Raw genomic sequence first — 16,574 nt, 5'->3', positions numbered from 1 at the left:
GAGTCCTGGGAATACAAATTAATAGAGCTAATAATCCTGTTCAAAATTAATAATACAGCTAATACACCTGCTAAGAATAATTAATAGAGGTAATAATACTGCTAATAATAATTAATAGAGCTTATAAACCTGCTAACACCAAAACAATATTATGGCTATTAACTATTAAATATTAACTATGGCAAAAATTAATCATAGAGCTAATAATACTGTGAATAATAATGCATAGAACTAATAATCTTGCTAATACCTATAAATAATACAGCTAAACATCTTAACTATGGCACTAATTCTAATAGAGCTAATGATACAGCTAATAATTCTTACTACAGCTAATACCTACAAATAATATGGCTAATAATCCTAACTATGGCAATAATTAATAAGAGAGCTAATTATCCTGGTAATAACAATTAATGGAGTTAATAATCCTGCTAATACCTATTAATAATATGGCTGTTAATTTTATCTATGGCTATAAATAATGATAGATATAATTATGCTGGGAATAATAATTAATGGATGTAATAATCCTGCTAATAGCTATAAATAATATGCCTAATAATCCTAACTATGGTAATAATTAAAAATAGAGCTAATAATCCTGCTAATAATAATTTATAGAGCTAACAATCCTGCTGACATTGATAAATAATATGTGCAATATTCTTAATTATGGTAATAATTAATAATAGAGCTTATCGTCCTATTACTACTAATAAATAATAGTGCTAATGATAGTAATTATCATTAATGGAGCTAATAGTTCTTCTAACAGTAATTAATGGAGCTAATAATCCTGCTAATTGTGATAAATATTATGGCTAAGAGTCTTAATACTACTACTACTTATAATAATACCAATAACTAACAGAGCTAAAAGTCCTCCTAATATTAACTAATAGAGCTAACATTCCTGCTGGGGATTAATACTAGAGCTATAATCAGGCTAAGAATGAGAAACAATATGGCTAAGAGCCAGAGAGATAATAAGAAGAACAAAGAATTAGAGCTAAAATTCCTGCTAATAATAAGTAATGGAGTTAAGGTTCCTGCTAATACTGATAAATACTATGGCTAATAATCTGACTTATGGTAATAGGTAATAACAGACCTAATAACACCACCAATGCTAATGTTTAAAAGAGCTAAGAATCCTGCTAACATTGATGAATAATATGGCTAAGCATCTTAATAACGGAAATAATTAATAATAGAGCTAAGAATCCCACAAATATTGAGTAATGGCGCTAATAATCCTGTTAATAATAAATACACCTCTTAATAGCTAATAATAGAGTTAGTAGTCATACTTAAAAGACCTAATAATAATTAATGCACCTAATAGTTCTGCTAATACTGATAAATAATGTGGCTAATAGTCTTAATAAGATAATAAATAATAGAGCTAAAAGACTTCCTAATAATAACTAATAGAGATTACTAATACAGCTAACAGCCCTGCTAGGGATTAATTATGGAGCTATAGTCCGAATAATGGTAATAATTAATAAGAGAGCTGGTAGTCCTGCTGAAAATAATTGATAGAGATAATAAACCTGCTAATAATTATAAATAATCTGGCTAATAAAACTACTAACAATAATCAAGATAATCATCATCATCATTAAAAAAAAAAACCATCTAATTGTGCTGCTAATAACAATAGGGCTAATAATCCTGCTAATAAGAAACATCAGGAGATCCCCACAGAGGACCTCACAGCCTCCCAGAGCTGTCTCCAGACCAAGCCCTGACCTAAACCTTCCAAATATTGTGCAGAACCTGACCCAAGCCACACCAAAACCTCCCAAGTCCTTCCCAAACCCTTCCCAAAGTCCTAGGGAAGAACTTGGCCAAATCCTCACCAATTCCCCCCAACACTTCCTCAATCCTCCCCCAACCCCCCAGGACCACACCAAAACCTCCCAAATCCTCAGCTCAACCCCACCAAACCCTCACCCAATACACCAAAACCACCCAAACCCTCCTGAAGCCTTTCCCAACCTGACCAAATCCTGACCCAACAAAGACCAAAACCGTCCATACCGTTCCCAAAACCTCCCAAAGTCCCAGGAAGGAAGTTGGCCAAATTCAGACCAAATTGCCCCCAACACTTCCTCCATCCATTCCCAACTCCCCAATAACCTCACCCAAACCTCCCAAGCTCTAATGAAGGCCTCCCAAACCTGGGCACAACCTGACCAAGTCCTGACAAATTCCACCCAAAACCTCCCAAATCCTGCACCAACCCCCCACAACCTGAACCAAACCTCCCAAATCCTGAACAAAACCTCCAAAGTCCCAAAGAGGAACTTGGCCAAATGCTGACAAATTCCCCCAAAACCTCCTGTGTTAGGTTAATGCCCATTCTGGGAACAAAAAACCAAAGCAGGGTGGAGGGCTTGAGGGGACTTTACCCTCCCTGCAGGGCGTTGCCCCCCTGGGAAGCTGACTCTGTTCCACTCCCCCCTCCCTGCCCAGCTAGGCTAGAAAAAGCAGGACATCGTAGCTGTTGGCTCTCCTTTTGGCTCCTGCCTCTGCTGGATGAGAGCCACTGCAGCTGCCCTCCTGCTCCTCTGCCACGTGGTCACACCTAATCCTTCTCCCTGCTGCCTCCTCAGAGAAAGACTGGTTTTGTATTACTCCCTTTTTTTGTCCCACTCCCATCCATCCTTCTCCCTTGCCCCTGTGAACCTTTCCTGTTATTGTTTTATATATATATATTGTTTAAAGACAACTCTTTACCTCTCTACTTCCAAGCCGACTCCAAATTATTGCCTGGTGGATTTATCCTTCCTTTTCTCCCCTCTCTGTTGGGAGGGAGGAGGGGGGAGTGGGGGAGAGATTCTCAGCCTTGCCCCCATCTGAGCTCTTAACTCCCAGTTAAGGCTCAAACCACCACACCTCCCAAATCCTGCACCAACCCCCACAGCCTGACCCAAACCTACCACATCCTGAACAAAACCTCCCAAATTCAGGCCAGCATTTCACCAAAGCTTGCTTCAATCCAGAGACCAAATCCTCAGCAAATCCACCCCTAACCTCCCAAATCTTGAACAAAACTTCCTCAATCCTGTCCCAGTCACCCAAAACCTGGCCCAAACCTCCCAAGCTCCAACCAAGCCCTCCAAAACCTGGCCACAACCTCACCAACTCCTCACAAATTATCCCCAAAACTACCCAAATCCTTCCCAAAAACTATCAAAGTCCTAAGAGAAGAACTTGGCCAAATCCAGACAAATTCTCCCCAAAACCTCCCCAATCCTGAACAAAACCTCCCGAAGTCCTAGGAAAGAACTTGGACAAATCCTCACCAATTCCCCCCAACACTTCCTCAATCCTGCCCCAACCCCCCACAATCTCAACAACACCTCCCAAATCCTCAGCTCAACCTCACCAAACCCTCACCCAATCCACACCAAAACCTCCTAAAACCTCCTGAGACCTTTCCCAACCTCCAAGCCGCTCACCAAAAGCATCAAACACTTCCCAAAGCCTCAGCACAACTTGCCCAAGGCCTGGCCCAATCCTGACCACAGCCTGATCAAAACTTCCCAATTAGTGAGCTCAGACCAAAAACTTCCCAAAACCTTCTCAAACCCTTCCCAAAACCTCAAAAAGTCCCAGGGAGGAACTTGACCAAAGCCTGACAAATTCCCCCCAAAACCTACCAAATCCTGCACCAACCCCCCACAACCTCACCCAAACCTCTCAAATCCTTCCCTAAACCACCCACATTCTGGGCAGGATTTCACCAAAGCCTGGTCTAATCCAGAGACCAAATCCTTACCAAATCCCCACAAACCCTCCCAAATCCTGCCCAAAACCTCAAAAAGTCCCAGGGAGGAACTTGCCCAAACCCTGACAAATTCCCCCCAAACCAACCAAATGCTGTACAGAACATGGCCCAATCCTGCCTAAACGAGATCAAAATTGTCCAAATCCTTCACCAAACCTCCCAAAGTGGAACTTGGCCAAATCCTGACAAGTTCCACCCAAAAGGTGCTCAATCCTATCAAAAACCCCAACAACCTGACCCAATCCTGACAAAATCTCCCAAAAATCTCCCAAATCCTGCCCAAAACCTCCCAACCCCCCACAACCTGACCCAAACTTCCTAATGTCCTAGGGAAGAACTTGGCCAAGTCCTGGACCAAGACAGAACAAAACCGGACCAAATCCTGCCCCAAAATGTCCCAAAGTCCCAGGAAGGAATTTGGCCAAGTCCTGACCAAATTCCCCCCTAAACTTCCTCAATCCTGTCCCAAACCCCCACAACCTGACCAAAACCTCTCAAATCCTACCCAAAACCCACTCAATCCTGATCCAACCACCCACAATCTGACCCAACCCTTACAAGCTCTAACCAAGACCTCCCAAACCTGGGCACAACCTGACCAAATCCTCACAAATCCTGACACAAAACCTCCCAAATCCTTCCCCTAACCTCCCAAACTCCCTGGGAGGAACTTGGCCAAGTCCTGGCGCAAAGCAGAACAACTCCTGACCAAATCCTGCCCAAAACCTCCCAAAGTCCCAGGGAGGAACTTGGTCAAATCCTGACCAATTCCCCCCAACATTTCCTCAATCCTTTCCCAACCCTCCACAACCTGACCACAACCTCCCAGACCCTGGGCACCGAGTCCTCCAAATCCTTCTTCCTAGAGCTGAGAGTCCTGCTAAGGATTACTAAAGCTAATAGCCCTGCTGCTGAGAATGAATGCTGCTAATGATCCTGCTGGGAGGCATCAACACCATGGCTGCAGTGGGGTTGGGGTTGTTGTTGTTGCTGTTATTATTATTATTATTATTATTATTATTATTATTATTATTATTATTATTATTATTATCATCATCATCATCATCATCATCATCATCATCATCATCATTATTGTACAGAGCTAAAAGTCCTCCTAACAATTACTAATAGAGCTAAGAATCCTGCTAATATTAAGTAATGGCACTAACAATCCTGCCTATAATTAATAGGAGAGCTAACAGTCCTGCTACCAATACTTAGATGAGCTAACAATCCTCTTAATAACTTATAAAAGACCTAACAGTCCTGCGAAGAATAATTAATAGAGCTTATAATACTGCTAATACAGATAAATAATACAGCTAATAATCTAAATAATGTTAATAATTAACAACAGAGCTTAGAGTCCTGCTAATTATGATACATAATATGGCTAATAGTCTAAATAATTATAACAGCAATAACGAATAGAGCTAAAAGCCCTGCTAATAATAACTAATAGAGCTAATAGTACTGGTAATGATTAATACTGGAGCTACAATCAGGCTAATAATGATAAATAACATGGCTAAGAGTCTTACTACTACTAATAATAAAACTTAGCGCTAATAATCATGGTAATCATTAAGGTCAGAGCTAATATTCCTGCTAATAACAATCAAGGGAGGTAATAATTCTGCTTATATTGAGTAATACGATGGCTAATAGCCTTAATAATGGTAATAATAATGGAGCTAATAGTCCTGATAATAACAACAACTAATAGAGCTAATAATCCTGCTAATATTGATAAATAACACAACTTATAATTCAAATACTGCTAATAATTAATAGTAGAGCTAAGAGCCCTGCTAATCATAACTAATAGAGCTAAAAGTCCTGCTAATGGTTAATAGAGTTAATGGTCCTGGGAGTAAAAATTAATAGAGCTAATAATCCTGTTCACAATTAGCAATAGAGCTAATACACCAGCGAAGAAGAATTAGTAGCACTAATAAAAATGCAAATAATAATAATTAATAGGTCTAATAATCCTGCTAATACCTATAACTAAGTTGGCTAAAATCTCAACTATGGAAATAATTAATAATAGACCTAATTATCCAAATATCTCGGTAATAATAATTAATGGAGCTAATTATCCTGCTAATACCTATACATAATATGGCTAATAATTTTAACTCTGGCAATAATTAATATTAGAGGTAATAATATTCCTAATAATAATTAATAGATCTAACAATCCTGCCAATACCTATAAATAATGTGGATAATAATCTTAGCTACTGCAATAATTAATAATGGACCTAATTATACAATTATGCTGGTAATTATAATTAATGGAGCTAATAATCCTGGTAAAACCTATAACTAAGGTGGCTAATAATCTTAACTATGGTAAAAGTTAACAATAGAAATAATAAAGAGAGCTAATAACATTGCTAATGCCTATAAAAAGGAAGGCTAATAATCACCACAATGCAATAATTAATGATAGAGGTAATTATCCTGATAATAATAACTAATGGAGCTAATTATCCTGCTAATACCTATAACTACAGTGGCTATTAATCATAACTATGGCAATAATTAATAATAGACCTAATTATCCCATTATCCCGGTAATAATAATTAATGGAGCTAATAATTCTGCTAATACCTATAACTAAGGTGGCTAATAATCTTTACTATGGCAATAATTCATAATAGAGCTAATGATCATGGTAATTATAATAGAGCTAATAATAAGCTAATACCTATAAATAAAATGGCTAATAATCTTGACTATGGAAATAATTAATAATACAGCTAATAATACTGCCAATAATAATTAATAGAATTAATAATCCTGCTAATACCTATAAATTGTGTGGCTAGTAATCTTAACTATGACAATAATAATAGAGCTAATAATACTGGTAATAATTATTAATGGAGCTAATAATCCTGCAAATACCGATAACTAAGAAAGCTAATAATCTTAACTGTGGCAATAATTAATAATAGAGCTAATAATTCTAATAATGATTAATAGAGCTAATAATACCACTAACATGTCTAATAACCTTAATTATGGTCATAATTAATAATAGTGCTTATAGTCCTATTACTAGTAATAACAAATAGTGCTAATAATGGTAATTATAATCAATGGAGCTAATAGTTCTGATATCAGCAATTAATGGAGTTAATAATCTTGCTAATAGTAATAAATAATATGGCATATAAATAATAAGTCTTAATACTGCTACAAATAATACTACTACTAATAACTAACAGAGCTAAAAGTCCTCCTAATAATAACTAATAGAGCTAACATTCCTGCTGGGGATTAATACTAGAGCTAGAATCAGGCTAAGAATGATAAACAATTTGGCTAACAGTTATAGAATAGAATAGAATAGAATAGAATAGAATAGAATAGAATAGAATAGAATAGAATAGACCAGACCAGACCAGACCAGACCAGGTTGGAAGAGACCTTCAAGATCATCACGTCCAACCTATCATCCAACACCACCTAGTGGAGTTCTTACTATGGCCTTGCCAGTGACATGGGACATCCACTTTCTGATACTCACAAAAAGTGAGAATATAATATCCTTGGGTGCTCTATCCGCCAACTTTGAAGTTTCACTCCCCAACATGAAAGGGGGATATATTACGGATGAGCTGGGCTCACAATCTGCTGGCAACTAGAAAACTCAGGAAAGGTCAAGCTTGCTCTAACTAACCTGCTTGTGATGCTCTTGCTCAGGCAAAGTTCTCAGCAGATGTCTTTACAGTTGTCAGTAGAAGTCCTTCCCATGGAAGGACCTAAGAATTTGGTGCACTGCTTATGAACTTCATGAGAAAATTGATTTTCCTACCCAAAACCCCTACACAGCTATTCTATTATTCTATAGCTCTACTTGCTTTCTTTGCTCTTAAGCGGAGGGACTTCTCAGGATATCAGGTAGTGATAGGACTAGGGGGAATGGAATGAAGCTGGAGGTGGGGAGATTCAGGCTGGATGTGAGGAGGAGGTTCTTCATCATGAGAGTGGTGAAACCCTGGAATGGGTTGTCCAGGGAGGCGGTTGGGGTGCCATCCCTGGAGGTGTCTAAGAGCAGGCTGGATGAGGCTCTGGCCAGGCTGATCTAGTGTGGGGTGTCCCTTCCCATGGCAGGGGGGTTGGACCTAGATGATCCTTGTGGTCCCTTCCAACCTGACTGATACTATGACACTAAGATTTGTTTCACTGAAGTGCATTAGAATAACCTTTATTAGAATAAACCAAACCAGGTTGGAAGAGACCTTCAAGATCATCGTGTCCAACCCATCAACCAATCCAACCCACCCAAACAGCTAACCCATGGCACCAAGCACCCCATCAAGTCTCCTCCTGAACACCTCCAATGACGGCGACTCCACCACCTCCCCGGGCAACCCATTCCAATGGGCAATCACTCTTTCTGTATAGAACTTCTTCCTAACATCCAACCTGAACCTCCCCTGGCGCAGCCTGAGACTGTGTCCTCTTGTTCTGGTACTGGGTGCCTGGGGGAAGAGACCATCATCCGCCTGTCTACAACCTCCCTTCAGGTAGTTGTAGAGAGTGATAAGGTCACCCCTGAGTCTCCTCTTCTCCAGGCTGAGCAACCCCAGCTCCCTCAGTCTTTCCTCATAGGGCTGTGTTCCAAACCCCTCACCAACTTTGTTGCTCTTCTCTGGACTCGTTCCAGCAAGTCAACATCCTTCCTAAACTGAGGGGCCCAGAACTGGACACAGCACTCAAGGTGTGGCCTAATCAGTGCAGTATACAGGGGCAGAATGACCTCCCTGCTCCTGCTGGCCACACTCTTCCTGATGCAGGCCAGGATGCCATTGGCCCTCTTGGCTGCCTGGGCACACTGCAGGCTCATGTTCAGCCTACCATCAACCAGTACCCCCAGGTCCCTCTCTGCCTGGCTGCTCTCCAGCCACTCTGACCCCAGCCTGTAGCACTCCATGGGGTTGTTGTGGCCAATGTGCAGAACCCGGCACTTGGATGTGTTAAATCTCATGCCGTTGGATTCTGCCCATCTGTCCAGCCTGTCGAGGTCTCTCTGCAGAGCCTCTCTACCCTCAGTAGTAGTCTCAGTAGTAGTAGTAATAGTTAATAATAATAATAAATAATAATAATAATAATAATAATAATAATAATAATAATAACGATCATAATAATAATAAAGCAGCTAATAGTGATGTTAATGACAATAGGGCTAATAATTCTGCTAATAATTAATATCAGGGGATTCCCCCAGAGCACCTCACAGCCACCCAGAGCTGTCTCCAGACCAAGCCCTGGCCAAACCCTTCCCAAAACCTCCCAAAGTCCTAGGGAGGACTCGGCCAAAGCAGAACAAATCTTACCCCAAACCTCCCAAATCCGCAGCTGAACCGCACCAAATCCTGACCAAAACCCCCAAAACCTCCTGAACCCTTCCCCAGTCTCCCAGAACCTGACCCAAACCTCCCAACCTCTAACCAAGACCTCCCAAACCTGGCCACAACCTGACCCAATCCTGACAAATTCCCCCCAAAACTCCAAATCCTACTCAAAACCTCCCAAAGTCCCAGTGAAGAACTCGGCCAAACACCGTACAAATTCTCCCCAAAAATACCTCAGTCATTCACCAACCCCCCACAACCTGACCAAAGCCTCCCAAATCCTTACCCAATCATCCCAAAGACCCAGGAAGGAACTTGGTCAAATCCAGGCCAAGTTCCCCCAAAACCTCCCAAATCCTTCCCCAAAACCTCTCGACCTCTAACCAAGTTCTCCCAAACCAGGGCACAACCAGACCAAAGCCTGGCCAAATTCCCCCAAAAACTTCCTCAATCCTGCACCAACCCCCCACAGCCTGACCCAAACCTCCCAAATCCTGAACAAAACCTACCAATCTCGTAGGGAAAATCATGGTCAAAGCCTAACAAATTTCTCCCAAAGCCTCCTATATCCTGACCAAAACCTCCCAATGTCCCAGGGAGGAGGCTGGCCAAATCCAGATCAAACCCACCCCAAACCTTCTCATACCTGTCCCAACTGTCCAACACCCTCCCAACCTCTAACCAAGACCTCCCAAACCTGCCCACAACCTGACCGACTCCTGAATTCGCCCCAAAAACCTCCCAAATCCTGAACAAAACCTCCCAAAGTCCTTGGGAGAAAGTTGTCCATAGCCAGACAAATATCCCCCAAAACTTCCTCAATCCTTCACCAACCCCCAAAAACCTGACCAAAACCTCCCAAGCTCTAACCAGGACCACCAAAACTTGGCCACAAACTGACCAAATATTGACAAATACTCCCCAAAACCTCCCAAATCCTGCACCAACCCCCCACAACCTGACCCAAACCTCCCAAGCTCTAATCAAGTCCTCCCAAACCTTCCCACAACCTGACCAACTCCTGAACAATTGCCCCAAAACCACCGAAATCCTTCCCCTAACCACCCAAAGTCCTAGGGAGAAACTTGGCCACATCCTGGCCCAATCCAGAACAACTCTTGACCAAATCCTGCCCAAAACCTCCCAAAGTCCTAGGGAGGAACGCGGCCTAACCCTGAAAAATTCTCCCCAAAACTTCCTCAATCCTGCACCAACCCCCCACAACCTGACCCAAACCTCCCAAATCCTGACCAAAACCCCCCAAATTCTGGGCAGGAAGTAACCAAACCCTGCTTCAATCCAGAGAATAAATCTTTACCAAATCCATACCAAAGCTCCCAAACCCTGACCAAAACCTCCCAAAGTCCAAGAGAGGAACCTGGACAATTCCTCACCAAAACCCCCAAAACCTGCACAATCCTTCCACAACCTCCCACAACCTGTCCCAAAACTCCCAAACTCCTAGGGAAGAACTTGGACAAGTCCTGGACCAAGCCAGAACAAATCCTGTACAAATCCTTCCCCAAACCTCCCAAAGTCCCAGGGAGGAAGTTGGCCAAATCCAGACCAAATCCCCCAAGACTTGCTGAATCCTTCCCCAACCGCACACAGCATGACCCTAAACCTCCCAAATTCTGGGCAGAATTTGACCAAAGCCTGCTTCAATCCAGCAACAAATCCTGCACCAAATCCTCACAACACTTCCCAAATCCTGCCCAAAACCTCTTAGATCCAGGACAGAACTTGGTCAAATCCTGGCCCAAACCAGACCAAAACCTCCCAAATCTTTCCACAAAACCTCCCAACCTCTAACCAAGACCTCCCAAACGTGGCCACAACCTGACCAACTCCTGACAAATTCCCCCCAAAACCTCCCAAATCCTGCACCAACCCCCCACAACCTGACCAAAACCTCCCAAATCCTTACCCAATCCTCCAGAAGTCCCAGGGAGGAAGTTGGCCAAACCCAGACCAATTCCCCTCAAAACTTCCTCAGTCCTTTCACAACCACCCCATCCTGACCCAAACTTCCCAAATCCTGAAGAAAACCTCCCAAATCCTGCCCAAACCTCCCAAAGTCCCAGGGAGGAACTTGGCCAAAGCCTGACCAATTCCCCCCAACACTTCCTCAATCCTTTCCCAGCCCTCCACAACCTGACCACAACCTCCCAGACCCTGGGCACGGAGTCCTCCAAATCCTTCTTCCTAGAGCTGAGAGTCCTGCTAAGGATTACTAAAGCTAATAGCCCTGCTGCTGAGAATGAATGCTGCTAATGATCCTGCTGGGAGGCATCAACACCATGGCTGCAGTGGGGGTGGGGTTGTTGTTGTTGTTGTTATTATTATTATTATTATTATACAGAGCTAAAAGTCCTCCTAATAATTACTAATGGAGCTAAGAATCCTGCAAATATTAAGTAATGGCACTAACAATCCTGCCTATAATTAATAACAGAGCTAATTGTCCTGCTAACAATACCTCTTAATAACTAATAAAAGACCTAATAGTCCTGCTAAGAATAATTAATAGATCTAACAATACTGCTAATACTGATAAATAATATGGTTAATAATCTAAATAATGTTACTAATTAACAATAGAGCTTATAGTCCTGCTAATCATGATAAATAATATGGCTAATAGTCTAAATAATTATAACAGCAATAACTAAGAGAGCTAAAAGTCCTCCTAGTAATAACTAATAGAGCTAATAGTACTGGTAATGATTAATACTGGAGCTACAATCAGGCTAATGATGATAAATAACATGGCTAAGAGTCTTACTACTACTAATAATAAAACTTAGTGATAATAATCATGGTAATCATTAAGATCAGAGCTAATATTCCTGCTCATAACAATCAAGGGAGCTAATCATACTGCTTATATTGAGAAATACTATGGCTAATAGCCTTAGTAATGGTAATAATAATGGATCTAATAGTCCTGCTAATAATAACAACTAATAGAGCTAATAGTCCTGCTAATATTGATAAATAGCATGACTAATAATCCAAATATGGCTAATAATTAATAGTAGAGCTAAGAGCCCTGCTAATCATAACTAATAGAGCTGAAAGCCTTGCTAATGGTTAATAGAGTTAAGAGTCCTGGGAATAAAAATCAGTATAGCTAATAATCCTGTTCACAATTAATAATAGAGCTGATACCTGCTAAGAAGAATAAATAATAGAGCCAATAATACTGCTAATAATAATTAATGGAGCTAATAATCCTGCTAATACCTATAAATAATATGGCCAAGGATCTCAACTATGACTATAATTAATAACAGAGCTAATGATACTGTTAATAATAATTAATGAGCTAATAATCTGGCAAATATCTAAAAATAATGTGGCCAATAATATTAACTATTAACAATCCAAATATGGCTAATAATTAACAGTAGAGCTAAGAGCCCTGCTAATCATAACTGAAGGAGCTAAAAGCCCTGCAAATGGTTAATAGAGTTAAGAGTCCTGGGAATAAAAATCCATATAGCTAATAATCCTGTTCACAATTAATAATAGAGCTAATACACTGGCTAAGGAGAAATGATAGAGCTAATTATAATGCTAATAATAATTAATGGAGCTAATAATCCTGCTAATACCTATAAATAATATGGCTAAGGAAGTAAACTATGACTATAACTAATAACAGAGCTAATGATACTGATAATAATTAATAGAGGTAATAATCCTGCTAATACCTATAATTAAGATGGCTAATAACATCAACTATGGAAATAATTAATAATAGACCAAATATCCTCATAATAATAATAATTAATGGAGCTAATTATCCTGCTAATACCTATAAATAATATGGCTAATAATTTTAACTATGGCAATAATTCATAATAGAGGTAATAATATTCCTAATAATAATTAATAGAGCTAACAATCTTGCCAATACCTATAAATAATGTGGATAATAATCTTAGCTACTGCAATAATTAATAATGGACCTAATTATCCTGGTAATAATAATTAATGGAGCTAATAATCCTGCTAAAACCAATAACTACGGTGGCTAAGAATGTTAACTATGGTAATAGGTAATGATAGAAATAATAAAGAAAGGTAATAATCCTGCTAATGCCTATGAATAGCAAGGCTAATAATCTCCACTATGCAATAATTAATGATAGAGCTAATTATCCTGATAATAATAACTAATGGAGCTAATTATCCTGCTAATACCTATAACTACAGTGGCTATTAATCATAATTATGCCAATAATTAATAATAGACCTAATTATCCAATTATCCTGGTAATACTAATTAATGGAGCTAATAATTCTGCTAATACCTATAACTAAGGTGGCTAATAATCTTTACTACGTAAATAATTAATAATAGAGCTAATAATACTGGTAATACTTATTAATGGACCTAATAATCCTGCAAATACAGATAACTAAGAAGGCTAATAATCTTAACTGTGGCAATAATTAATAATAGAGCAAATAATCCTAACAATGATTAATAGAGCTAATAATACCACTAACATGTCTAGTAACCTTAATTATGGTCATAATTAATAATAGCGCTTATAGTCCTATTACTAGTAATAACTAATAGTGCTAATAATAGTAATTATAGTCAATGGAGCTAATAGTTCTGATATCAGCAATTAATGGAGGTAATAATCTTGCTAATAGTAATAAATCATATGGCTTATAAATAATAAGTCTTAATACTACCACTAATAATAATACTACTAATAACTAACAGAGCTAAAAATCCTCCTAATAATAAGTAATAGAGCTAACATTCCTGCTGGGGATTAATACTAGAGCTAGAATCAGGCTAAGAATGAGAAACAATATGGCTAAGTGTCTGAGAAATAATAAGAAGAACAAAGAATTAGAGCTAATATCCCTGCTAATAAGAAGTAATGGAGTAGTAGTAAGATTTAATCATCATCATCATCATCATCATCATCATCAAATAGTGATGTTAATGACAACAGGGCTAATAACTCTGCTAATAATTAATATCATCATCATCATCATCATCATCATCATCTAATAGTGATGTTAATGACAATAGGGCTAATAACTCTGCTAATAATTAATATCAGGGGATTCCCCCAGAGACCCAGAGGACCTCACAGCCTCCAAGAGTTGTCTCAAGACCAAGCGTGGCCAAGCCCTTCCCAAAACCTCCCAAAGTCCCAAGGAGGAACTTGGCCACAGCCTGGCCCAATGCAGAACAAATCTTCCCCAAACCTATGGCAACAATTAATAATAGAACTAAAAAACCTGCTAATTATAATTATTGGAGCTAATAATACTGGTAACATTGATACATAATAGGTCTAATAATCTTAATGATGGTAATAATTAATAATAGAGATTACAGTCCTATTACTACTAATAACTACTAGTGCTACTAATAGTAATTATAATTAATGGAGTTAATAAACCTGCTAATAGTGATAAATAATATGGCTAAAGGCTAAAGACCACAACTAATAATAATAATAATACCAATAACTAACAGAGTTAAAAGTCCTCCTAATAATAACTAATAGAGCTAACATTCCTGCTGGGGATTAATACTAGAGCTATAATCAGGCTAAGAATGAGAAACAATATGGCTAAGAGTCTGAGAAATAATAATAAGTAATGGAGTTAATATTCCTGCTAACACTGATAAATACTATGGCTAATAATCTGACTTATGGTAACAGTTAATAACAGACCTAATAACACCACTGATGCTAATGTTTAAAAGAGCTAAGAATCCTGCTAACATTGATGACTTATATGGCTAAGCATCTTAATAATGGAAAGAATTCATAATAGAGCTAAGAATCCCACAAATATTGAGTAATGGTGCTAATAACCCTGTGAATAATTAATAACAGAGCTAATACTCCTCTTAACAACTAATTACACAGCGAACAGTAATACTAATACTTAAAAGAGCTAATAATAATTAATGCACCTGATAGTCCTGCTAATACTGATAAATAATGTGCCTAATAGTCTTAATAAGATAATAAATAATAGAGCTAAAAGACTTCCTAATAATAACTAAGAGAGATAATTACTAATACAGCTAACAGTCCTGCTAAGGAATTAATTATAGAGCTATAGTCCTAATAATGGTAATAATTAAGAATAGAGCTGGTAGTAGCTACAGAAAACAATTGACAGAGCTAATAACCCTGCTAATAAAAATAGATAATGTGGCCAATAATCCTGCTAATAATGATAAACAATGTGGCTAACAGTTATAGTCTCAGTAGTAGGAGTAGTAGTAGTAATAATAATAATAATAATAATAATAATAATAATAATAATAATAATAATAATAAAAAAAAAGCAGCTAATAGTCATGTTAATGACAATAGGGCTAATAATTCTGCTAATAATTAATATCAGGGAATTCCCCCAGAGGAACTCACAGCCTCCCAGAGCTGTCTCCAGACCAAGCCCTGGCCAAACCCTTCCCAAAACCTCCCAAAGTCCTAGGGAGGACTCGGTCAAAGCAGAACAAATCTTACCCCAAACCTCCCAAATCCTCAGCTGAACCTCACCAAATCCTGACCAAAACCTCCCAAAACCTCCTGAACCATTCCCCAGTCCCCCTGAATCTGAACCAAACATCCCAACCTCTAACCAAGACCTCCCAAACCTGGGCACAACCTGGCCCAATCCTGACAAATTCCCCCCAAAACCACCCAACTCTGGCACCAACCCCCCACAACCTGACCCAAACCTCCCAAATTCTTACCCAATCATCCCAAAGACCTAGGAAGGAACTTGGTCAAATCCAGTCCAAATTCCCCTCAAAACCTCCCAAATCCTGCACCAACCCCCAAAAACCTGACCCAGACCTCCCAAATCCTTCCCTAAGCCCCCCAAATTCTGGCCAGAATGTGACCAAACCCTGCTTCAATCCAGAGACTAAATCCCAACCAAACCTCACAAATCCTGCCCAAAACCTCCCAAAGTCCAAGGGAGGAACCTGGACAATTCCTCACGAAATCCCCCATGACTTGCTGAATCCTTCCCCAACCCCCCACAACCTGACCCAAAACTCCCAAACTCCTAGGGAAGAACTTGGACAAGTGCTGGACCAAGCCACAACAAATCCTGCCCAAATCCTTCCCCAGACCTCCCAAAGTCCTAGGGAGGAATTTGGCCAAATCCTGGGCAAACCAGACCAAAACCTCCCAAATCCTTCCCCAAAACGTCCAAACCTCTAACCAAGACCTCCCAAACCTGGGTACAACCTGACCAACTGCTGACCAAATCCTGCCCTAAACCTCCCAAAGTCCCAAATAGAAACTTGCCCAAAGCCTGACAATTTCCACCAAAAATTTCCTCAATCCATTCCCAACCTCCCAACTATGACTATAATTAATAATAGAGCTAA

General features: G+C 39.5%; 1 protein-coding gene across 1 annotated transcript in view; it reads left to right on the top strand.

Annotated features, from left to right (window-relative positions):
* LOC137457918 (neuronal acetylcholine receptor subunit alpha-10-like) overlaps positions 1 to 16,574 on the top strand; it is a 95,367-nt gene that overhangs the window by 15,346 nt on the left and 63,447 nt on the right.

This window comes from Melanerpes formicivorus, unplaced genomic scaffold (genome assembly GCF_026170545.1).
Source record: "Melanerpes formicivorus ecotype bairdi unplaced genomic scaffold, bMelFor1.0.p_v2 SCAF_209, whole genome shotgun sequence".
NCBI lineage: Eukaryota > Metazoa > Chordata > Aves > Piciformes > Picidae > Melanerpes > Melanerpes formicivorus.
The sequence above is the reverse complement of the archived record's forward strand: the minus strand, read 5'-3'. Positions and strand labels throughout refer to the sequence as shown.